Here is a 24,368-nt window from a genome sequence, read left to right as displayed (position 1 = left end):
AAACCTGGCCTTCAGCAGAAGACTTGGCCCCCAAAGCTGCAGACTGCCATTCCCTCTGACCTATTCAAACCCACGAGGGAAATCATCGAGCAACGAGAAGACGCTTCCGCTGAACTGATCATCAGGCAGTGCATGTCTTCGTGGGTGGAACTGTGTCATTAAATGGTGGCATGCCCAAAGATGTCCGTGAGACGTTGACCAGGCCTTCTGTGGTTGAAGAGCTTGATGCTGGCATTCTGGGACATTATTGGTTCATGGCTATGCAGCCATCCTGCCCTGTCACTTTTCTTCTCAGAGGCTGTGCGCCCCTGCTTTGGGAGGGGGGTTGGGGGGGTATCTTAGCACCTGAAGCACATTTCAGAGTTTCCTGTTACATTCTCAAGAAATGGCCTGGGTTGTAGCCATCAAATTGCATTGAAAAAAAAAAAAAAGCCAGGGGCAAGCTAGTTATTATTGACTCCTTGCTGTGCTCTACCGCGGAGTACCCTGCCGTTGCCTTTCCTGGTGGACTCTATCCTCAGAGTGCATCCGCTACTGCTGAGCAGTCTCCTGGGCCGCTCTTTCAGGCAGAGTCATTGTTCCCTCTCAGGTTTGTCCTCCATCAAGATAAAGGGTGTTCCTCAAGGCCTGTTTCTCCTTTTGCGCACCATCCATCCTGCTGGCTTCCCCTAACTCCCATTCCTTCTGTGCTATGTTCAGAGCCACGAACAGTTGGCTTTCTCCTTCTTCCATTTATTTATCTGTTAAGGGTAGTGACTTTTAAAGTTTGCTTGCTTTATGGGGAAAGATGGTTATCATTATCATAAACATTTCATAATCAAATTCATTCAGAACTATCATTTGGGGGTCTTGCTACAGCTCAAGTGTTTGTGTTTTCTAAGAAAGAGGATACTTAGAGGGACAAGGAAACATGTGACTAGCCATCATAAAATGAGCCAATCGCACAGTGGAACTCAAAGGTTATTTTTGTGGAGGAAAACTGGCAGTTTATTCCTGGAGAGGCCTGTCAGCAGACTCAAGTGGACCTTGTTAGGACTTTGTTAGTCATTGCTGCCTATGATAGTATGCTCTCATAGGGGAGTGCTAATGTCCCCCAAAAAATCTTAAAACTAGTCAATGGCAGAAGCAGAATTCCATTTCTAAAGCATTTTATCTCCCCACGTCTGTAGACAGTTTTCTTTTCTTCTTTATCAACTCAATCTTCTACCTCTGCTACAGTGTCCCAGAACCAATGTGAGAATTCATGTTTTTTTTTAATGTGTGAAGAATGGCGACCTACCAATATGGCAGACATGGATTAAGTCAACTTGACTAGCTTTCCCTGTTATCTTTCCCAGTTACCTTCACGATTTCCTATTTACCGGGGCTGCAGAAGTGCATAGAGCCACATTCATCAGGGCATCCTTACTGTCTTATGAAGGTATTCCCCAAGCGAACCCATTCTCTGGTCTGCTGGTACCAGCCACGGCCGGGGGGCACCGCCTGCCTCTGGTATTCCAGGCAGTTCTGTGCAAGTAAGTCAGCTTAGAAGATAGGATGGTTTCAAGTACATCTCCCCAAGTTCACACTGTGCAGTACTAACCCCTCACATCTGAGAATACTACTTTAGTTGTAGATACACCTTTCAGTGGGGATCAAATTTAGGTTGTGTAATTGGGGGTAAACTTTACCCAAGGTGAACAATTCTGTTTTAAACGGACATCTACAGATCTATCATGGGGAGAATATTATTGGAATAATATTATTGGAGGTAGCGACCAATAATGGGGTAGTAATGGAAAATATAGCCACAATCATTTGTAACTAAAAGAGCAAAAGAAACATGGTCTCCCTCAGAGCCCCCAGAAGAAACCAGGAACATGGGCTGGCACCTTGATCTAGGACTTCTAGCCTCTAGGACTCTGAGACAATAAATTAATGCTGTTAAAACTGCATATTGTGTGGTATTTCGTCAAGTAGTCCTGCCAATGTAATGGGCAGCAGGCAGAATAAAGACAGTAGGAAAACAAAGAAGAAGAGATACGACGACCTTAACCCTAAGCCTGAGAATAGAATGAGGGGAGAAAAGAGGGAGGGAAACAAATCAAAACAGAAACAAAAGCTATTCAGCTATCTTATCTTTCTTCTGCTGCTGTGACAATGTGGGTAGGACATATCACAGTTCTTCCGGGACATGTCACTCTTCTTCATATTCAGTTTTCTCATGATCATCAATATAATGTATTGTTCCACATGACAGAATAAATTAGCAATTGATCAAGCTGACATCCACTTGAAGTGTTCTTCTGGCTTAGCAAAGTTAATGTTGCATACAGCAGTTCTCAGCGATACCTACATCTCATTCTTTTTGAGTGTGAATCTGGGAATAGTGAAAATCCTCTCTTGGCCAGTAGTCCTCAGCTTCTGTCCCAAATGTGCCACTAAGAAAGAGTAACTCTTCATGGGACATCTGTAGTGGCTTTGATAGAAGAGGGACACATTTCAATGAATGGCTATTTTCAGAGAGGAATCTCAGAGACACTTAGGTAGCTCGTGTTTATATTTAGGGATGTGAAAACTAAACTAACCTATTTCGTTCCTGGTGCTTCCAAAAATGCCCTATGACCAACTGCCCCCTGAAGGTCCACTCAGCAGCTGTGATACTCCAAACAAAGTAGTGAGTTGTTATTTGTGGCTTACAGACTTCCAACTTGTGATGGTGTTCCTGAAGATGCCACACCTAAGTTTTCTGGATGATGAAAGACATGATACAGAAGGTAGAATTAAACATACTCTCCATATATTCCCCTATATCAGAGTATGATTTCTTCTAAGTCTATAAGTTGCCTCAGATCAACTCAAGTTAGAGGGAATCCCTCCATCATTTTGAGGAGGTCATAAATTTAACATCACCCCCACAAGCTGTGATTCTTGTCTCCCTGCATTTGTGAATTGACTTTACTGCTTTTGCCAGGGTTAAAAGCAGTAAGGCTTTATACAAGGTTCTGTATACTTAGTAAATTTCTTTAAACGTCTCCTCCTATAGCCTATGCAATAGAGGACAATATAGGACTGGCTGCATTGTCTTCCTCTGAGGCCTGACAAGGCTGCACCCTCCTCCCTCAGGGGGCGGTGATCAAAGAGCCAGCCATTGAGTTCATGTCAGAGACAACCCCTGCTCCCATTACTAGGGTACCCACTTGGAGATTGAGCTGTCATGGGCTACATCTGAACAGGAGTTTTAGGTTATATCCATACATGGTCCTTGGTTAGAGTACCAGTCTCAGAAAAGACCCCTGTGCCCAGATATTTTGGTTCTGTTAGTCTCCTTGTGGAGCTCCTGTCCTCTCCAGGTCTTACTATCTACCCCTTCTTTCTTAAGATTCCCTGCACTCTGTTCAAAGTTTGGCTATGTGTCTCAGTATCTGCTTCAATACCCTGCTGGGTGGAGTCTTTCCGAGGCTCCTTTCCTGTTCCCTGTTTTCTCCATCTTCCGATGTCTATCCTGTTTGCCTTTCTGAATGAGGATTGATCATTTTACCCAGTGTCCTTCTTGCTTAACTTCTTTAGTTGTACAGATTTTAGTATGTTTAACCTATATTATATGTCTAATATCCACTTATTAGTGAGTATATACCATATGTATCTTTCTGATTCTGGGATACCTCACTCAGGATGATCTTTTCTGGTTCCCACCATTTTCCTGAAAATTTCATGATTTCCTTGTATTTAGTTGCTGAGTAGTACTCCATTGTGTAAATGTACCACAATTTCTGTATCCATTCCTTAGTTGAGGGACATCTGGGTGGTGTCCAGATTCTGGCTATTACAAAAAAGCTGCTACAAACATGGTTGAATAGTTACATGCAATTTTCTTTAAAATTTAGAAAAAACTTGTTGGGGTGTGTTGACTTCAGACAACTTGCTGAAGTCAATTCTCTTTGTCCAAAGTCGAGAACTGGTAATCAAACTCAAGTACTTGGAAGTGGGGGCAAATGACTTTACCAGTGGAACCATCTTTAAGACCCCTGGTTGTGTGTACCTTCCATACCCCCAAAGAAATCAGCATCACTGCAAGTTTATTTGTAGTGACAGTCTTTAGAATATATTAATCTTTTAATAAAAGTAACCAAATAAAAATAGTTGAGTAGTAGAGTATATGTTTAACCTACTATTGTTGTTGTTGTTGTTTTGTTCTGTTTTGAGGCAGGATTATATGTATCCTATTCTGGCCTAGAACTTGCTCTACAGTCAAAGTTGGTCTTGAGTTCCTATTCCTACTACTTCCATTGCCTGAGTGCTGGGGTTACAGCGAGGCATCACCATGCCTGGCTGGTCTATCTTACTTTTTAAGTCTCAGAAGTTTTAAATATTATGATGGTAAAGAATCTTTGAGACAATCATGTCCTTTAAATGAGAGGCTCTTTTCAGCACAGGGGAATGTGGTTGTCAAAGAAATGTTTGTGGTGGAGAGGTTGCCTTATTTGTATCTCAACCTCAAGAAAAAAACAAGTTGTAAATGATTTAGTTTGAATGTATGTATACACCTATGTATGTGTGTTCTTACCTGAAGTTATTGTTAGAGGTAATACCTCCCTTCTGAAAATGGAGCTGTCTGACTGTTTGCCAGCTGCACGCTCTCCAAGAGGGCAAATTCCATGGCCCTTGTGTGAGAGAGTTGCGGACTGTACTCCCTGGGAAGTTGAGCTGGCAATATGGAAGGAATGTCATAGCTGTGCATGACAACTCTCTGTGCTCTGCAACAAATGTGCCACCCGGAGCCCCACCTGGAGTCCACTGAGAAGCACAGCGCTGAGACAGTAAGTGGTAATCTTGAATTTACAAACAACTGTTTTGTCTATGCAGCTCTCTTCCCTTAATGCTATCCTCATGCCATGATTAAAGAGAAAAAATACTGTAAAAGAATTGCAACAGCCTTATTGTTGGGTAATTCAGAACACAGTGAAGAGCTTGTCAAGAATAAGGGTTTACATTGAAGGAAAACAAACTTAGAGATTCTCTTCCATTCCGGAGCTGCTCTCGGAGCCAGCAAAGTACAGTGCTTTCAACAAACCACAGCATGTGGTGAAGAGAATTGAAATGAGCTACGTGACAAACCAAACATGATATTTTTGCTTCTCACTAGAAGCAGCACATTGCTGAAAGACATAAGGTGCAGAGTATGTCAAACGTGACGAGGAGGATGCTAGCCTGGCTGAAACATGGTGGCTGCCACTGGAGACAGGAGACTTTCTGATGATGATGCACACGTTGTTGAGGTACCGAGAGCATTTCCTCCTGCTTTAGGTTGTTCTCACCATGGAAATTGTGAAGTTCAAAGACGCAAATGTAGCGAACTCTTTCGTTCTCAGATTAAATAAATGAAGTCATCAGCAATATCAAACATGATTCAATAAAAAAATTTTCATTCAACATTTAAAAGCTTCCAGATGGCTTGATTTTTCTCCAAAAATAAACATAGCCTATACTTTCATTAAATAAAAACAGCTAAATTATTTTCTAGGAATAGAAGCAAACACTGGTAAAATATGGCATTTAGGTTTATCAATTACATTTATCTAGAATCATAGATATTACATAAAACAATGATTGACACATTTATTTATCCCATTCTCTTCTTTAATATAATTTTGACAATCTTACCTACTTATACATAGAAACTTAAAGTACTTATCATACTAAAAATGCCTTGAATTCTAGATACTCAGAAGTTCCAGGATATGTTAATGGTTTGGGCTTGCTTGCTGCTTCTTCTCCGTTATATGTGGATGGATAGTAAACTGGGGGTTTCAGTACTACTTTTCCAGCCTCAGCTTTCTCCTTTTAGTCTATCTCTAGTAATTTCTCTATTCATAACATGCCTCAAAATTCAAAATAAGCTGTATGAGGTACGTTCAAATGGAAGTAAAATTCTCTTCTGTAGCAGTTCTAGTAATGTAGCTGGAAACCAAGATAGACCTTGATAAACCTTATTTAGAAAAGGAGGGAGGCAAGGAGAAAAGGGGGTATGAGAGAGAGAGAGAGAGAGAGAGAGAGAGAGAGAGAGAGAGACACCTTGGAACCCTCAGCCCTCAATGAGATATCTCCATCTTCTCAGGACTCAGGGAATCCCAAAAAAGAGCAGGCAGAAAGAGAGTAAGAGTCAGAGGGGATGGAGGACACCAAGAAAAACAAGGCCCTCTATATCACCATGAGAAAAGCTCCTATGAGCTCCCAAAGATTGAAGCATCATGCATAGGGCCTGCCCAAGTCTGCACCAAGCCCTCTGCCTATACTATAGCGTTCAGCATAGTGCTTTTATGGGATTCCTCAGTGTGTGAATGAGTCGGTTTCTGATTCTTGTGCCTTTTCTTGGGCTCTCTTTCTTTTGTTAGCTTACCTTGTTCAACTTCGATGAGATAGTTTTGTTTTTATCTTACTATATTTTATTTTTATTACCTCTTAGAAGTCTATTTTTTTTTCTAATGACAGCCAAAAAGGGAATGAATCAGGATAAGAGGGGAGGTGAAAAGGAACTGGGAGGAAGAGAAAGGAGAAACACAGGATATATTATGTAAGACAAGAATCTATTTTCAATAAAAAGAGAGAAAAAGAGTAGGGAATAACCAGATTTCAAGAGTTATGCACTAAATTTTAACATTTTTAGTAAAACATTAATTGTTCTTGTAATCATGAAATTAAATAGCTAATTGATTGAGTTTTAATTAGTATCCTCAAGAGGTTTACCTAAGAATTAGGGTTTTATTGTTTTTTCTTTACCACTGTCTATATAAATTTTGTTCCTAAGCATGTTTTTCTTATCCTGTAATGATTTAGTATTATAACAATGGATTGTTTTTCTTGGACTTTTCTGAGTTTCTGGACTTAGCTTAAGTGATGGTTAGTTGTCTGCCAACTTGGCAATGGTATATGCTATTTAATCAAATGGTGGCCTAGGGACTGCTCTGAAGGTGTTCTATAAATGTTGGCTACCATCAGTTGGCTACGTAAAGAACGTTGCTCTTGATGATGTGGGTGGACGCGATCCAATATGGTAAAGGCCTAGAGAGCAAAGCCTGATTTTCCTGAACAGATTCTGCCTCAATTCTGCAGCAGTCCCCAGCATGTCGGTCTGACTTGTGGATTTCAGAATGAAGACTGAAATACTGACTCCTGCCTTTCTAAGCCTGCTCTGCTACCTAATCTACATAGTGTAGTTTAGACTTGTTACCTGTGTTGTTCAGTGTTGTCAAGATATACATAACCAATAGGATAGGTAGGTAGATAAATAGTGAGGGGTGGATAGATGAATCATGAGGGATTGGCTTATGTGATTAGAGAGGTCAAGAAGATTCATGAGCTGCATCCTGCAAGCTGAAAGCCTAGTAAACATATGGAAGCAGTTCCAGCACAAATTCAAAAGTCTCAGAACTAGGGCAGCATAAATGTTTGCACTCAAGGCCCAATGACCAAGAATGTTAGTCCCAAGAGCAGATAGATGTTTCATCTGAAGAAGAAAACAAATTTGCCTCCCTTGGATGGCTTTTAGTGCCATTTAAGAAAGAGAGAGAGAGAGAGAGAGAGAGAGAGAGAGAGAGAGAGAGAGAAATAAAAGAAAAGAAAAGAAAAAAGAAAAGAAAAGAAAGAGAAAACAAAAGAAAAGAAACTCTCAGGCTCAGGCGGTTTTGATTCACAATTCTACCCAACATTTAAGGAAATACTCCCACTTTTCTTATATAGTGTTTTCTGAACACTGGTAGAAAGAATACATTATAATATAATAACAGCTATATATTTAAATTCCACACACTATCCCCTAATAGACAAAAATTTCCAGTTCAACTTAAATGAATCAATATATTACAAATGCATCACAAGTAGAGTTCTTTCCAAAACACAATCAACATTGGATACAAGAAAATCCAATATACATTTAACTCCAAACTGCTGATCTTAGACAATGATGTTACCTAACTCAAAGATTATACATTATAGTGATGAAAGATTATACGTTATAGGAATGAAAGCAATACACGGATGCGAGGAGACATCAGTGGGACAGATGAGTAGGTCAGAATAGACCCATTAACATGTACTGGTATGTAACATCAGTAAGAAGCGGAGCCCACAGAGAAAAGCCAGCCCTTCAGGAATTGATGCTAGAACAACCAAAAGCTAGTAGAAAACCACAAATTGCATCATCTCCCTCAAGGCTGATGCAAACAAACCTCGACAGAGATCCTGACCTGAAGGTGAAACTTTTGAAACTAAAACTTCTGAAATAAAACAGCAGGATACATATGTGATCTTGGGTTTGTGAAGGAATCTTTTTCTTTCTCTAAGTTCTTTTCACATGGTAGGAAAACAACATGACCCATAAAAAGACAAACTGGACTCTACAAAATCAAAAAGCTACTCTCAGTAACAGCACAGTTACAAACTTACTAAAGTGAGCAGAAATATAACAAAATTAATTATAATTGCAAAAGGCAATGAAAACAAAACAAAAAAAAAAAACCTGAGCCATATGAATGACCAGATTAAGTCTCTTGGACAGTATTTCTCATGGGTCACAGATGAAATATGTTGTTTAATAAGAGGGTCCCCTTTCTCTCCTGGTCTTCTTCAATTATCAAAGGCAAGTGAGCCTTTTGGGCTTTTCAACTCATATTTTTTGTCTCAATATAGTGGTTATTATAAATGAAGTTAGAGCTGACTTTTAAAATACATGTATGTATATGTGTAAATGTGTGTGTGTGTGTGTGTGTGTGTGTATGTGTTAATGCATGTATGCCATGGTTTACATGTGGAGATCAGAGAACAACTCCTGGTAGTATGTTCTCTCCTTCCACCTTGTTTGTGAGGCAGGCTCTCTCTCTTACTGATTCTGTTATAGTGTGTACTCCAGGCTAGTTGTTTTTGAGATTCTGGATCATCTTTCCTGCCTTTGCTTCTAATTTCACCATAGGAATGCATGTATTCTAGAATTGGGCCACCAGACCTGACTCATTACATGAGCTTTGGACATTGAACCCAGGTCCCTGGGCTTTTGTGATTAATGCACTTACCCATGGAGCCATTTCACCAAGCCAGAACTATTTTATATCTGTGCTTTTATGGAAAGTTCTTTTAAAGGAAAGAATATGGGTTAGAGCTTGTTCTGTGACAGACCAGCTTTCTGACCTTCATCAGGACACTATGTATTTAAATCCCAGGATGCTTATGTGTGTGTGTGTATGTTGGTGTGCATCTATATGTGTGTGTGTGAATGCCTGTGCAAATATATGTGCACAAGTCCATGATCCAGCATCACTGTTCTTCCTTGGATACCCAAGCACCATCTACCTCGTATTTTTTATTTTATTGGGCTGGGGAGGACGGGCAGGATACCTCACTGGAATGCTGGTAGGCACATAGGCTAGGCTGGCTGGTAGTGAGCCAAAAGGCTCTACCTGCCTTTGCCTCACCAGTGCTGGAATTATAAGTGTGTACCACCAAATAAAGATTTTTTTTTTAATATGAAATCTGGGGACAAAAGTCAAGTCCTTAAAATACTAACCCATTATAGCTGAGCTGTCTCCTCAATCCCTTAAGTCTAACCTTTTTTCTTTTCAAAATAAACTACTAATTGACTTCTGAAGGATCAACTGGGATAATGGTAAAGAGTAAATTGCCCAACCTATGGCTATTTGTCAGTGCTTTCTTCTCCTTTCTTCCTGGATCCCCAGAGTCCAGTTTATTCGACTTTTGTTGTTTCGACACCCGAGAAGAGTAAAAGTTTAGTAGAATGCTGTAACAAAAGAATAAAAGTTTACAGTCTATTTGATAAGCCTCTATGAGCTGATGCCTTATAAAAGGTTTGAAGCCTCTACTTGGCCAGGATGTTATTGATGTCACCTAAAGTTATTCTGGAAGGAAACCAAGCCGATTTATCAGACATTTGTGACTTCTGAATCCTGTGCAAGCCTTTATGTGATATGTGTGCTTGAACATGCAAAGATGAACAAGATTCTTTGCCTTGCCCTGGAGGTACAGATAATTTGATGGAGATATAAACTAAGCTGTGAAATGTCCATGAAGCGTAGTTGAATAAAATAAATGCCGTGTTGTGACATAAACTGTGTGCTTTCAGAGGCGAGCAGAGAAACTAGGTTTTGACTCAAGAACCACTAGGAAAACTGGATAAAGTGGAGGCGGAGGCAGGTGAATTCTTTTAACCCACTAGCCAGCCATCCTATCCTTTTTGGCTAATGCAAGATCAATGAGAGATCCTCACCACCCGGCCTCCCTCTCCCCAAATAAATTAAACAAAGCAGATGGCACCTGAGTGTCTGAGAAAAGGGTCAGCCTGATTCCCAGACGCCATGTAAAGGTGAAGAGAGTCAACGCCACATAATTAACATCTATCGGTGTGTGCTGTGGTGTGGTATAACTGCCCCATCCATAACACAACACACACACTAAGTAAAATAAAGTTTCAAATGTGATACCCTGACACGGAAAGAAAACACATTTCTCCATCTGAAAACATGGTAACACGGTTGTGCCGATGGCACACACTTCCGTTGACCTATCAGCCTGTGGAGTTGACTTCTTAGAGGATGACCGACAAAGCGATTTGGAACTCTTTGTCCACCTACAGCACAGTAGACTCGTTGTTCTTTGATAGTAATGAGCGGATATTTTTTGCTTCAGGTGAAGTATGCAATCCCTACTTGTTCCACATTTTTGTCTCTATTTGTTGCTCTTTTTAATCTTATCTCTTCTCCTCATTCTGATGAATGTAAATGATGAGGGCACTGCCCTTTCTTCATACTCAGAGCAATTAAGTTATTTTTTTTTATTTAAACAGTGGGTGCATGCTTCCAATGCTAGCTTAGTTTAGTCTGTCCTTACTTTTAGGGATGATTTTTGTAAATTCAGAGTCTTAGTTTATGGATATATGTGTGATGTTAGTATAAATAATGGTGTTTTATTATGTTTGGGAAGCCACTGTTTCTGATGGTAAGGTGGTCATATTTTAAATCATTCCTTCTCTGTATGTAATATATTTTCTGCTCTTCAATATTTTTTATGTTAAATGTATTTGTTTTTTGAACTTTTCCCTAATTTTGGATTTTAGAGGTTTACTATGACACCCAAGGTTCATTTCTTTTGTATTTCTTCTGTTCAGAGTTTGTTGACTAGCTTGAATTTTTTTCAATTGAAAAAAAAACTTCATCTAGAATAATAAAAACAATCTTTTCAGTGGCAGTTAACTGTTTTCCTGTCATGGCTAAATAATAATAAATGAATATATAAAAAAAACACACATATGCTCATATATCGATACAGCATTTTCAATGGTTGATCATTTTTCTAATTAGGGATTATAATTTTTTGTTTCTTTATGCTTTTGTTCATTAATTGCTGGACCGTCTTAAAATATCTGTGGTATTTTAAGATAATTATGCATGTGCTTTCTTCAGAGTGTTAAATTTTATTTTCTCAGGTGGTAATTTGTTGTTTGATAAACTTGATTCCCTCAAGAATAGGCTTTATTCGAGCTTAACAGACTCTGAACACATTCACACGAGGCATTGCATGCAACAGTCTGACATTCTTTAAATGAAATAAACAAACAAACAGTGGCTTGGTTTTAGGATTATTAGTTTGGGTGTTTAAAACAGGGCATATTTTTATTTCTTTCTGAAGTTGGATTTCTAGCCTTTTGCCTGGTTGATCATTGTCTTGTTGAGGCCTCTTCATGATGGCTGGCAGAATTATGATGTATTACAATACAGTGTGTGGTTTAAAAATCCCCATTCTCTGCCCATAGTAGGTCTTGCAAAGTCTCATATGTTGTGAGCCTTACTTAGCATTTGCCCAACAGTAAAAGGGTAGCTTCACTCGGGCGTGTGTAACATGTTCTCCACAGAGCTCTCTTCCTCCTTAACCCACTTTATAAATTTTAACTGCTTCAGTGGTCTTGAAAGTCTGTTTCTGGCTTTCTGTGAGAAGTGGCATGGCTGCTACCTGCTTGGAACTACCTCACACTGTCAAGAACTGGATGCGATCCCAGGCAGAAAGCTCAGATGAATGTGGTGTGAACTCTCTGCCTACACATTTTCTTCATGATCCTGGACCTGTAGCTCCATGTTTGATACATGGATAGAGTTGGTTCATGTGATAGCAAGCCTTTGTCTAAGCCGAAGTCAGAAATATGGTGAGGTTCACTACATTTAAAGGATCCATCCATGCATGTATGTACACACACACTTGTTTTCAGATAGAAGAAACAAGAAATTTCTTATCCTTTTCTGTGACTCATTTGGCTTGCCTTCGGATCATCTTTCAGTGTGATGCCAACTTCAAGTGACATCTGTGAATTTTGTTCTTTTTTATTTCAGAGCTTCAATATATGCTGTAATTCTGCTAAAAACAGCTGATGTACCTGATGAGTGACTCTGTGAACTTGCCTTGCCACAGTGTTCAGGGTTTTGAGACCTCAATTGTTCATTCTCTTGTGATGAGCACATTAGGGTCTGAGTGGAGAACTCATTAAGACTTTAATGCTTTCAAAAGAGAACCGTGCCAATAAAAATGTAGAGGGAAAAGTGCTGTAACTAACTACATTTTACAATTCCTAATTTTATGAAGCTCTAACAGGATTTATTGAAAACTTTCTTAGAATGTGATTAATTCTACTCTGTGGATAACCAATAATCACTTCAAGATAGATTTAATTGATTTCTTGATAATTAATTGGCGCAGTGCAGGATCTGTTTGGGTTAATTGTGAATACACCATAAAACAATTTGTCTATTTTTTCTGATCAAGGAAATAAGCTTGATTATAGGTGGATAAGACCACATTCACAGATCAATAAATTCTGAAGTAGTTGCTCTGTGTTTTTTGACCATTTTAACACTAAAATTGAGTCACTGTCTTATAAATACTATTGCATGATGATGGCTCAGTAGACTTCCAGCAACTCACACCCTACAGAGAATTTGAAATCAGAAATTGAAGAAACCCAAGAAAATGTCATGATTAAGATCTCCTTTAGTATTATCATATAAGTCTGCTCAGATGGCCATAACAAAACACATGGCATACACATACAACATAAATTTATGTTTTATAGGTATGAAACTTCAAATTTCAAGGACCAAGGCACTGGAGGCCTACATTTCTTTTGTGGCCTCCCCTTGTCTTGTGGTGTCTACATGGTCTTTTTTTTTTTTTTCCTCTGTATATCACAGCCTGGTTTTTCACACTCCTGCCTTGTATTGTTGCAGTGATAGTCGATCAGATCCCAGTTGTTAGCAATTGAGCCTTAGTTACCACACTAAAGGTCCTATTTCTATATAGTCACATTGGGGATTAGGTTTTCAAAGGAAACCTAATCCATAGTAAGCCTCACATTACAGTGTATTTATATATAAGAATATAATCAAGCATAAAGAAAGTAGGAATGAAGGCCTTTAGACTCCTGAAACATTCTTTAATTCTCCTCTGTTAATGGCTTAGTACCAGTTTTGAATGATTAGAATATAAAGGTTTTGAGTTCATCAGTGAATACTGATAGTTAATAATTCGAAGGCATTATTAGACACTTATTGAAACTATGAGGCAGGGCCTAGTTGGAGAAAGGTTACTGGGATATGCCTTTGAAGGGCCCTTGAGTCCTTCTGGTCTTTCTGCTTCTTGGCCACCATGAGTTGAGGTGGTTTCTTCTGTGCCTTTCTATGCTGATGGACCCAGGAACTCTGAGCCTAGTAACTGTGGACTGAATTTCAACTTTGAGCTGTTCTTTACACAGCATTTCTAACTGCTTTGGAAATCAATTTTTCTAAAGAACCCAACCTGGTCTGGCTTGGCAAACATCACCAACAGGCCATAAACACCATGACTTTTACCATTGTATGAAATGGTCTTCAGAGTCAAGACTGGAGTTCCCAAGGGCATAAACTTTCTCCATGTTATAGCTATTCTAGTCCCAGACTCTTCATTTCAGAGACACAGAAGCAGATTCCTGGGCATGTGTAGGTTTCCTTTCTGGTTTTCTATTTTAAGGGCAGGCTGAATTTTGAATGTTTGTAGACAGAACTAGCTATTTGGAGAGGAGAGTACAGATGTATGCTCTAAGGAATCCATACATGTTAGTCGTTCCTTAGACAATGCATTGGATTAAAGAAGAAAGAAAGAGAGAGAGAGAGAGAGAGAGAGAGAGAAAGAAAGAAAGAAAGAAAGAAAGAAAGAGGGAGGGAGGGAAGGAAGGAAGGAAGGAAGGAAGGAAGGAAGGAAGGAAGGAAGGAAGGAAGGAAGGAAGGAAAAAAGGAAAGGCATACAGGAGAGCAGGAATTTTTAGCAAAAGTCTTTCCCTGTTCCCACAAAAGTCTGAGATGGATAGAATTCTTACCTGCTTTTCCAGCTTTAGTGCCTCTCTTCTGGCTCTCCATGACCGTCTATGCTTTCTTTGTATGGCTTCTTGCTGTCACACATGTGAACATTGTTTCCTATGCTTGTATTAACCTTTCCTTGATTTGTTCTCTGCTACCTCACCTCTATTCAATTCTTAGATTAAAAGTCTTCTTTTCTTTTGAAGCTTTCATTCCATAGTCATTTTTAGTTTTCTGTTTGTTTGGTTGATTGGTTGGTTTTGCTTCCTTTTCATTTTATCCACATTTTTTTCCCTTTTAGGATATTTGCTGTAAAACAACTTTTAAATTTATTTACTTTTTTAAAAAAGGCAACAGGTGTAAGATTTATTTTTTTTCTAGCTTCAGAGGATCCCAGTTCACCATGGTGACAAAGGCAACATCGAGTAAGTTGCCTATGGTGGCAGGAGCATGTGATAGAAGCTTGCTCACATGGTGAGGACCAGGAAGCAGAAAGTATGACAGGAAGGAGGCACAGATAACATATCCTCAAAACCTATTTCCATTGACAACCTTCTCTAGCATAGCTGCCCACAGAATCACCAGCTGGTGAGCAAGTGTTCCAATGTGGAAACATCTCAGATTCAAATCATAACACCCCTGTTTGTTTTCAACTTCTTGCTGAGATGCAAAATACACATAGAAAAAAAAATCAGTGTATAGTCACTTTCCTTTTAATCTTTTCAATCTGATTGCTTTGGATATACATCTGTCATATATGACAGATACGTATATGTGTATATATGACAGGTGTATATATGACAGATATACACATGACACATATGAATAGGCAGATATATCCAAAGCAATCACACTGAAAAGATTAGGAGAAGTGTTCTGGAGAAATGGCTCAGCAGTTAGGAGAAGTGACTGCTCTTGCAGAGACTTAGATTTTGATTCCCAGAACCCACACATGGCGACTCATAATTGTCTATAACTCCAGTCCCATGTATATATGACAGAAAAGCAAGTGTATTTTCCTCCTTCAAACATCTGGCTCAGTGAGAGTTTTGTTCTTGCTGAAGATCAGTACACATGATGCAGCCAGTCTCTCTGGGTAAGAACGGAAGGCCTTTCATTTGTATTGGAGTGTGCTTCGCCAAGTCTTCTGACAAGAGACAGTTCTCTTTCTCACAGTTGGATTGGTAACTCTCAAATTCACACCATGATACAGGAGACGAGGAGGCATGTGACACATCACTGCTGACAGCATCTTCCAGACTGACTTCTCAACTATCATCTTCTTCTCCTCCTGTTGTTTTTCTTCTGCCTGTCACTTCCCAACTCCCAATTACCTGTTCATCAGACTATGTAAACAATCCAGGCATATGCAAGAAATTGCGCAAAAAAAAATTTTCATTAAAATGTCTTCATATTGTGCTCAAACAGAGAATTAAATCAACACCAGGCACAGTTCATCATCTAAAGATTATTTATTTTCTTTCTTTAGGAAGGGAAATAGTAATTTCTCTATTTTTAACTTGTTACAAGCCTTTGAGCCCACAAGTAAAGAAAGGCGAGCCCTTCTGTATAACTCTCTGTTTCATCAGAAAAGGGGTAGACTTGACATAACGGGCTGCCTAGCACCTGCAGCAGCAGTCAAGACTTGTTTCTTGTCATAGCACTGACTGTGCTCCTCCTTGGAACACAGTCATGAGAGCACGGTCCCAACTTTACACTAACTGAGGCTTGAAAACGCCCCCATCACGAACACGTAGTCATTCGCTCTTTAAGGAGAGTTCGCTCCCCGTAATATTCCTGTAACACTTGCAGGCTGGAGACCATGGAGAATTTTCCATTCTCTATCTAGACAGGAGGGAGATGGGAGGAGGGTGACTAATGTCTCCCAAGCCTCCCTGTGTGCCAGTCATCCCAGAACTGTTTTACCTGGACAGCTCATTTCATCTGACTCCTCACCACCCCTGGGATAGACATTTCTCTGTTTGGTTTCTCTGAAAGGCTGAGGGTATCCCAGTGTGACAGCACAGGACAGCAGAAAAGCCGTTCTCACAGTCTGAGACCCAGGAGGAGGAGAGTGTCCCGGTGGACCTTAAATATTTAAGACATCTATATTTGTGACATTGTTTCAAGTCTTGTCCTCAAATGATAGCTTGACTGACCAAGGGTTCCTAATATTACTTAAATTACATTCTCATGTAAATACATCATGTCAGTTGAATGAAATTGCCATGTCAGAGAGACAAGTGTTTGTTATTTAATTTAGAGCCAGTGGGTTAGTGCAACAGGCAAAGGTCCTTGCTGCCAAGGCTGATGTCTTGGGTTCAATACTGGGGCCCGCATGATGGAAAGAGAGAGCTAACTCCTGTGAGTTGTCCCCTGCTATTCATGTAAGTGCTATTGCATAAGGGCCACCCCTCCACACACAAATAAACGAGACTTTTAAGTAATGGAAATTTAAATATTCATTTGGAATGTTTAAAATGTAATAAACATCAGTGATCATCTTAACACCACGAAATAACTGTTACTTACAATAAGTATACTTGTTTCTAGTTTATTTTTACGTATAATATCTATTATTGATATTACATCTATTTAGTTTTATAAAACAGCTTTCCCCATGTATTGTTTTAGTGCTTTTGTTTGTTTTTTTTATTTTTTAAATTAATTTTTTACAAGTTATTTTATATCCTGACTATAGCCCCCTCCCTCATCTCCTCCCGGTCCCACTCTCCTTCCCTCTCTCCCCCCCATCTTCTTCCCCTAGTATACATGAAGGGGAGCCCTTCTACCCTGCCATCTGCTCCTAGCTTATTAAATCTCATCAGGACTATCTGGATCTTCCTCTGTGTCCTGGCAAGGCTGAATCCCCAGGGGAAGTGATCAACAAGCAGGCAACAGAGTTTTTGTCAGAGACAGCCCCTGCTCCCCTTACTCAGAAACCCACATGGAGACTGAGCTGCTAATGGGGTACATCTGAACAGGATGTCTCAGTCTTCTCCATGCATGGTCAAGATACCCCTGGGCCCAGAATTTTTGGCTTTGCTGGTCTTCTTGTGAAGCTCCTGTAACCTCCAGGTCCTTCTATTCCACCATTCTTCTATAAAATTCCCTGTGCTCTGTCCAAAATTTGGCTGTGAGTCTTTGTATCTGCTTTCATCCTCTGTTGGGTAGAGCCTTTCGGAGGTTTTTCTATAGTGGGCTCCCGTCTTATTCCACTGCTTCTGATGTCTAGCCTGTCTGCCATTCTGAATGAGTTTTAAGCATTCTCCCTAGGGTCCTTCTTGTTATTTAGCTTTCTCAGGTCTGTAGATTTTAGTATGTTTTTTTTTTAAATTTTCATGTTTGTGCTTGTACCTATATGTGTGTGCATGTGTGCATATATATGTTGTGTGAAGATGAACACCTTTGCTCTCTGGCTATTCCTGTACATTATGTATGTATGTATGCATGTATGCATGTATGTATATATGTATGCATGTAAATTTTGTGTGATGATGAATGTCTATGCTCTCTGCCTATTCTGTACGTCCACATGTATGTATGTGTGTATATATGTATGTATGTGTTTTATATGTATGTGTGTATATGTTGTGTGAAGATGAATGTCTATGCTTTTTGCTTAGTCCTTTAGTTTTTCTCAACTTTCTCATTGCTAATCGGATCATCGAAGCATATATTTTAATTCCTATAAACATGTTACTCCTAAATCACATTTGTTACTTTTTTTTAGGCATCATCAAGACTACATATTGACAATAGCAACACCACTCTTTCCTCTATAAAACCATCACATCAAGAAATTATTCACTGACTGGATAAGTCGGGTGCAGGAAATTCCTGAAGGATCTGAGGTGAATGGAATTTGCTTCTCCATATACCAAGGGCATTCATTTACTTTGACCGATAATTTTTTTCTCATGTTTTTTTCATCACCACTATCCTTGCAAAACCAAAAGGGCGCAGACTTGAATTTAGTACTGGTTGAAATAAATATATACAGTCTAAAATTTTGCTTTTCAATGTGGTAGACACTAAAGACATGTGGCTATTTCAATTAAGTTGAAAGTGTGATTCTTCAGCTACAGTTACTAAATTTTCAGCATTCGATATCCATCTCTCTACTAAATCACCTTCATTACCTGCATATAAAGACTAGGTCCCATCACTACAGAGACTTCTATTGGACAGGAGAGGTATAGACCGTGGACCCAATTATACATTTCTAGACTTCCATACAGCTTTATTTCTTTTATTAATTTAAACTGTCTAGATGATTACTTATTATTGCATAACAATTGGCACCTTCTATTTCTTACTTATTATTTCCCAATAATTGCTACCTTCTCTTACTTTTAGAATTAGGTGGCATATAAATTGCAAATGTGTCATTAAAATGATATCATAAATTCTAACAAAATTGATTTCCAACCATTAGGAGATGACTGGATAACGTATCAGATTTATGAAAGAGATTTAAAGATTGATCATAGGTAGGCTGTTTAGATTTACGTTATTGCCCTCTTGTATGAACTGCCTCTTCTATGTGAACCTCTGGTTACTCACATTCTGCATGATGCTTCTGTTCTGGTCACCGTTACCAGGTTAAACCAGTGGTAGGTGAACAGCAGATAAGTTTCAACAAATATTAGTGTTAGTCTGAGTTAGGTAGTTTGGGACATTTCTTATATCATTTGGAAATTGGGGCTTAGCTGGAAAATCCTAAAGCGACATTTGTATTTTAAAAGTTTCTCACACCTGAAGTTTCCATTGACCTGAGCTGGATTTGAAACAAACAAAGCAATAGTATGTCTTGGAGCTGGCCTAGGCACCTCCTCTCAAAGTGCTTAGGTATAAATAAGGCAAGCATACATTTCCTAGTCGAACTATGGAGTCATAGAATGCTCAGCCATAAATCAGCACAGGCCACTTTAATTTCATTCCTTGCCTACATAATCAAAACATGACGCTCCCTTCTCTTTAACACATAATTCTTCTCAATCATTACATAAATCGCCATATTTCTTTATAACAAAGTAAAGGCCTCGGTTCAGCTATGATTTACAGATCGAGTAAATTATTAGCCATATGGTTGTTATATGCTGTCCTGCTTACAAAATATGTGTTTTAAGTAAACACATCTAAGGCTGGAAAAGAGGGTCATCTATTAGCATTTAGAGCTTTTAAACATCTTCCGTACAGCAAGCACAAGCACATACAGCTGGATTATATCACCCGATACTAATATTGTCTCATAGGTAAGACTCGGACTTCGCACTACCCAATCATTTACAGTACAATTATCATATCCTTTTCCTTGCCACTTCACCTTCGCACTTTTAGGAATTTTAGGGCTTGACTGTATCTGCTCTCTTTCCAGATTTCATGATCTCACCGATTCCACAATAAACCATGAATTGAACGATGACCTTACCATAGGCTGGGGAGGGATCTGGTGACATGAAAGCCACACAGACTGGTGACAAATACTTTCTTATTTTTCCAGAAAGCAGGAGAATTTCTCAGAGGCAGCAAAATATAATTGGTTTGGAAAATACATCCAGGTCATGAGAGTCTTGGTAGGGGAAACAGCAAATATTCAAGTTCTCCGTGTCTGTGTGTGCACACATGTGTGATGCTAGGTTAAAGGCACACAGATATGTATGTGTGTGTGGTAAATTGAATTATGAGGAAGATGAAGTTCTCTGGACAGACCAAAGATTCCAGAGTCCGGAGTGGTGGTTCTGTTCTTTATTCTAGAATAAAGCAAGGAGACATTTTGTGGGAAAGCAAAGTACATTTCATTGACTTGTGTAGTCCAAAAATCTTCAGGAGACTGTCCACCAAAGATGTGAAAAAATTGTCTCGAGACCAAAGCAGTCTTTTTAGGTGCAGGTAACTTTACGGTATATTACGTATCAGAGTCGCAAGAGTGATCATATGCCAGGGGCATTCTGTGTTCATGCCTATGGCCCCATTGCACTGGTCTTTTAGTTCACTTCTTCATCCCTGTGTGGAAAGACCTTAGTTCTATCATTTTTAAAAATTACGTCTGTTTATTCATTTTATGTGTTTATGTGTTGGGGGGAAGGGCACATGTGTGCCATGATGCTTGTGTGTTGGTCTGAGGATAACATTCAGAAGTCAGATCTCCCTTTCTACCATGTAGGTCCCATGGATGAACTGAGCAAATCAGACTTGGGGGTAGATCCTTTAATCACTAAGCCATCTTACCTGCCCTACCATAATTTTTGTCAATAAAGCACCTTCTCATTTAATAAGTCATAGGCTCATAGGGAATGACATTATTTGAAAGGATTAGGATATGTGGCATTTGTGGAGTAGGTGTGGCCTTATTGGAGTACATGTGTCACTGGAGAATCCACTTCAAGGTTCAGAAGCTCAGTATAGGCCTAGTCACTCACTTTCTCTTCCTGCTGCCTGTAGATCCAATTATAGGACTTGGTTCCTTCTCCAGAACTATGTCTGCCTATGCCACCATGCTTCCTGCCATGATAATAATTAGACTACACCTCTGAACCTGTAAGCCAGCTCCTCTTAAATGTCTTCCTGTATAAGAGTTGCCATGGTCATGAGGTCTCTTCATAGCAATATGTCGTTGACTAAGGCAGCAAGTAATGCTCCCTTATTCTTCAGCTTCTTTATTTTTATTTAACTGAAATCTGGCTGATTAACAGTGTTTTTGAACAAGTTTCCAAAGCTCCAGTTCACCTCTTCCGTGTCTAACACTTTAACTCCTTTGGCTGACATATTTACTCGTCTCTCTCCCAGCCATGCTTTCCATATTTTCCAGTAGGTACTTATTTTATTTGAGAGTCTTCTATGTTCAGCTAGGTTCAGTTCCTATTTTTTTTTTTTTGAGACAGACCCCTCACTGACCCTGGAGTTTGATGTTTCAGCTGGAGCAGTTGGCCAGTCAGGCCCTGGGGTCTGAGTGTCTCTATAGATACCAGCAGAGCTGGGGTTACAAATGAATACTAATGTCCAGCTTTTATGTGGGTGCTGGTATCTGAACTGAGGGCCTGATGCTTGCACAGAAAGCACTTTAATCATGGAACCATCTTCCCATCTCCCTCCAGAAAGCTGTTCAAAAGATATGTGTTTTATTGCCATTCTATTACAATCTTTTTATTTTTCTATGCTTTTTTTTTTTTTTTTTTCCTTCTGGAGCATAGACCAGATACCTTGAGAAGAGGATGGAATATGTGGCATGTGAGGAAGACTCATGTGACAGGAAAGAAATCAAATTCTGATCTTTGGAGGCTGTTCCTGTTCTAGGTGGCCTCCCTTTTGATGTCTGTTTCTACGAAGAAAACAAGCCCCTATTTCCTTCAGCACCTCTAGCTGATTTTTTGAAGTCAGTAACAGGATGTCATAATACATTCCTCTTCTCTCCAATTAGCTTATTTGATTTTCTTATCAGTTCCCAAGAGTTCTTCATATGTTACATATGAAACCCTTTTGTCAGTTATATAACACAAATACCTTCTTCCAGAGTCAGGAAGCTTTTTCAATGGTTCTTTTTAAAATTTTACTGTGTATCCTGAAAAAAATCCTCTTCTAGGTCTTGGGTTCATCTTTTGTAAAATGATGGGCAGAGAGTCCGTAGGGACCTGTCTGGCCTTTATATTCCAAGTGCACAGTACATGCTTAATAAGCACATCTTTGAACAACAGCACAGGGTACTATGCTTGGCCACCACCTGTCATGTTGATAAACTCCTTGCTGTCCCTGCCCGATTGATCACACAGTCCAGACTGATCACTTAAGAGACTATTCACAAAACACTTTGGTTAGCCCTGAAGTCATCCATCTTTTTGAGCATGTATAGAAATAGTCTTGCAGACACAGAATAGAAAATGGTCTTACCTTTTCCTGGGCCAAAAAAAAAATCACAGAAGCCCCCAAATAATATTGCAGTATTTCAGCAGATGTACTCTCAGACTAAATGCATACAAGTTGCCGAAGGCACCTAAAATGGTTTAATGTGTTGATAATCCATCGAAGAATATGATGACTGAACTTGCTGTATTTCTAGGAATATGCAAGTTATTGTAACCAACTGAAACAAATAGTGTCTATCAAATACATTATCTGTATGGATAGCTTAAAAGAAAAACCAAGCAGCCACTCAGGTCAAGATGACCTGCATTCTCTGGTTACTGGGGGGTCCCCTACCTTCTCTGTTTCCCACTGTGCCTGCATAAATGCTGAGATGGAAAGGGTCTTGAAATGGAGCTGGGAGGAGTCTGAGATAATTCTTGTTCTGGGGTCCAGAAGACCCTAGGCTATGATCTTCTGTCAACAGCACTCTGCCGAGGCTCATTTTAGTGACTCATCTGTGTGCTGTCACTGGGAGGAAGCTGCCCAGTTGCTGAGCACTCCTCACCCCTCACTTTCATAGGAGCCTTGTGGGAGCCTCCTGCACCAAAATACTAACCTGAGTCAAATGAAAGATACATGTAAGAGAAGCCTTCAGTTCCATGAAAGCGTGAAAACTGAGGCTGCATGTTGTCCAGTTTTATATTAACATGACCCAAGTTGGTGCCACTGGGGAGGAGGGTGCTTCAATTGGGAAACTGCCTCCATAAGACTGGGCAGTAGGCAAGCCTGTGTGGGGCCTCTACTTCTTTAGTGATTGATGTGGGAGCACCTAGGCCATTGTGGGTGGATCCAACCCTAGGTCTATGGTCCTGGGTTCTATAAGAAAGCAGGCTGAGCAAGCCATGGGCCAGTTAGCAGCACTCCTCCATGGTCTCTTCATCAGCTCTTGCCGCCAGGCTTTCATCTGGTTCGGGTTCTCACCTTAGTTTCTCTCTACGTACTGTGATTCAGGATATGTAAGGCAAATAAACCCTTTCCTCTCCAAGTAACTTTTGGTCAGTGTTTCATCACAACCATAAAAACCTAACTAAGACAAATCACCCCCAGGGTATCTCTTGGTATTACCATGTCCTGTGATTCAAGTCAGTGGAAAATTACAACAACCTAATCCAGGAGAGATGACAACTGTCACAGAGTCTTTGGGAATGAAGCTATGGGTCACACCTCCAGAAAAAGAACCAAGACCTGCTGGGGTGCTTGCTGAGGGTAGAAGAAAGACAGAATGGGTGGGAGAGGATGGTAGTTATAAATGATAGCAGAGGCAATTATTCACCCTGTTTTCCTCTGTAATTCAGTCGATGATACATTCACAAAGGTGGCTGTTTCTTTAGTATTCATTCTGGCTCTGTACTTCTCAAACTTCTGTATAATTCAAAGGGTCTCAGGAGCCCAAAGTTCCCTCTAGTCCAGTCAAAGGACAAGTCTAGTACACCACTGACTTAAATCATCACTGACTTAACAGAATGAGTGGTCTTGACTTTTTCATGGTGGAGCCTAGGACTCCGTCTTGCTCTCATTGCTCTGTGATAAATAGCAGAAGGCTAGTGAGAACATCCCAAGCCTGCTGAACCATTAGGTAATATATATTTATGCTGTCTTCATTAGGGTTTCATTGCTGTAAAGAGACGACATGACCATATAAATTTTTATAAGGAAACTTTTAATTGGAGCTGGTTTACAGTTCAGACTTTTAGTCCATTATCATCATAGCAGGAAACATGGCATCATGCAGGCAGACATAGTGCTGAGAGTTCTGCCTCTAGATTGGCAGGCAGCAGGAAGAAAATGAGACATTAGACCTGGCCTGAGCATTGGCGACCTCAAAACCCAGTGACACATTTTCACAAAGTAACACCTACTCCAGTAAGGCCACACCTCATAATTATAACACTCCCTATGGAAGGGCCATTTCTCATTCAAACTACCACACCACCCACTCTCTGATGCTACTCAACAGAAGAAACACCAGACCCAGAAGATGCTTAAACTTAGATACCGCTGACTGTCACTCCCTGTACCCACGAGAGGCAACTGCTCACCTGTCTAACCTGTCCCCAGATCTCATCTGCTTGGGTTCTCTCTAGATGCCAGCAAAGTGGC

The sequence above is a fragment of the Psammomys obesus genome, unplaced genomic scaffold, assembly GCF_907164565.1.
Source record: "Psammomys obesus unplaced genomic scaffold, mPsaObe1.curated_primary_1811, whole genome shotgun sequence".
Taxonomy (NCBI): Eukaryota; Metazoa; Chordata; class Mammalia; order Rodentia; family Muridae; genus Psammomys; species Psammomys obesus.
This window is presented reverse-complemented; position numbering follows the sequence as displayed.